At 47.9% G+C, this 2186-nt stretch overlaps 1 non-coding gene across 1 annotated transcript; it reads left to right on the forward strand.

Annotated features, from left to right (window-relative positions):
* The first annotated feature begins 1432 nt into the window (after positions 1-1432).
* On the forward strand, positions 1433-1566 carry LOC142871769 (small nucleolar RNA SNORA42/SNORA80 family). Its single transcript, XR_012919961.1, has one exon. It is a non-coding gene; the product is annotated as a small nucleolar RNA SNORA42/SNORA80 family (small nucleolar RNA).
* The last annotated feature ends 620 nt before the right edge of the window (positions 1567-2186 follow it).

Below are 2186 nucleotides of genomic sequence, written 5' to 3' on the forward strand. Positions count from 1 at the left end.
GGTATTGAATAGACATTTCTGCAAAGAAGACGTACAAATGGCCAACAAGCACATGAAAAGATGCTCGACATCACTAATTATTAGGGAAATGTAGATAAAAGCCACAGTGAGACACCACTTCACGTCCATTAGGATGGCTATTATGGAAAAACAGAGAATAACTAGTGTTGGAGAGGGCGTGGGGCTATTGGAACCCTTGTGCATTGCCGGAGGGAACGTAAAATGGTGCAGCTATTGTGGAAAACAGTGTGGCAGCAGCTCCTCAAAAACTAAACACAGGCCGGGCACGGTGGCTCACGCCTGTAATCCTAGCACTTTGGGAGGCCGAGGCAGGCGGATTGCTCAAGGTCAGGAGTTCGAAATTAGCCGGGCATGGTGGCGCATGCCTGTAGTCCCAGCTACTCGGGAGGCTGAGGCAGTAGGATCGCTGAGCCCCGGAGATTGAGGTTGCTGTGAGCCAGGCTGACACCACGGCACTCACTCTAGCCTGGGCAACAAAGCAAGACTCTGTCTCAAAAAAAATAAATAAATAAAAATAAACACAAAATTACCATATGACCCAGCAATTCCACTTCTGGGAATACACCCAAAAGATTCAGGGACTCAAACAGAGAACGTGCACCCATGTCCACAGTAGCGTTCTTCACAACAGACAAAAAAGGTGGAAGTGAAGCAAGTGTCCACCAACGAATGAATGGAAACACAAAGGGGGGTACAGTGTACTCACCCCATGGCATATTACTCAGCCTTGAGAGAGAAGGGAATTGTGACACATGCTACACTATGGCCAAACCCGAGGACATCACGCAGAGTGAAATGAGCCAGCCACACAAGGACAAATACCGTAGGATCCCACTTAGACGCAGTAGCTAAAGCAGTCAAATTCATAGAAACAAATTCATAGAATGGCGGTTGCCAGGGGCCGGGGGAGGGAGAATTGGCAGCCAGTGTCTAGCGGGTGTAGCGTTTCGGTTTGCGACAGTGAGAAGAGTTCCGGGGATGGAAGGTGGTGATGGCTGCACAGCAATGTGAGGGCACTGAATGCCACTCAACTGTGCACGTAAAAAAACAGTTTAGGCCGGGCGCGGTGGCTCACGCCTGTAATCCTAGCACTCTGGGAGGCCGAGGCAGGCAGATTGCTCGAGGTCAGGAGTTCGAAACCAGCCTGAGCAAGAGCAAGACCCCGTCTCTACTATAAATAGAAAGAAATTAATTGGCCAACTAATATATATAGAAAAAATTAGCTGGGCATGGTGGTGCATGCCTGTAGTCCCAGCTACTCGGGAGGCTGAGGCAGAAGGATTGCCTGAGCCCAGGAGTTTGAGGTTGCTGTGAGCTAGGCTGATGCCATGGCACTCATTCTAGCCTGGGCAACAAAGCAAGACTCTGTCTCAAAAAACAAAACAAACCAGTTTAAATGTTAAATTTTAGTGCATGGGTTTGGATTTATGGCAGGCCTGTCCCCCTGGGCCTCTCATAGTGTCCCATGCCAGAGCAAACTGTGGCCCCGAACCATTGCCTGGCCTGTGCCCATAGGCTCCTGGCACTGAAGCGGGTTGCACAGTGGAAGATAAATAAATAAATAAAATAAATGGTAAATTTTATGTTATATATATTTTACCACAATAGAAAGATATTATAAAGAGGGGTCATCGGACCAACTCTGACATGTGTCATCAGCTCTAAAATGCTATGCCTCTTGGCGCTAACAGAGCATAAGAGGAGATTCCCTCGTTTCCTTTGCCAAACGGCACAGGCAAATCCTCGGCCTCTTTGCAGGCTGTGCGAACCAGACCTGTCTGGGAAACAAACACCTGATCAAATCTGTGGGTTTGGCCGGGCTGCCGTCTAGCCGAGGGATAACCGAAGCCCTAGAGAAGCTTGCGTTCGCAGGCAATTTGAGGCAGGTATTTTGTGATCCCTTGGGGGAATTTTTTTTTAAAATCAGTGTTCTTAGACTTTTAGGTGAGGCCTGCGTATTGTATTTCTGAGCTGGGAGAGGCTTGGGCTTAGATTCAAGAAAACTCGACTCAAAGCCCATCTGTTCAGTGTTTAAGCAAAAGCATGGGGAGTTCACTGACCCAAAACTGGTTTGGGGTTTTGGTGGTTGTTTAAGAAACAAGCAAGCAAACAAACAACACTCTTTCAACCACCACGCAGATGAATGTAGTGTCTTAAAACATAAC

The sequence above is a fragment of the Microcebus murinus genome, chromosome 6 (assembly GCF_040939455.1).
Source record: "Microcebus murinus isolate Inina chromosome 6, M.murinus_Inina_mat1.0, whole genome shotgun sequence".
NCBI lineage: Eukaryota > Metazoa > Chordata > Mammalia > Primates > Cheirogaleidae > Microcebus > Microcebus murinus.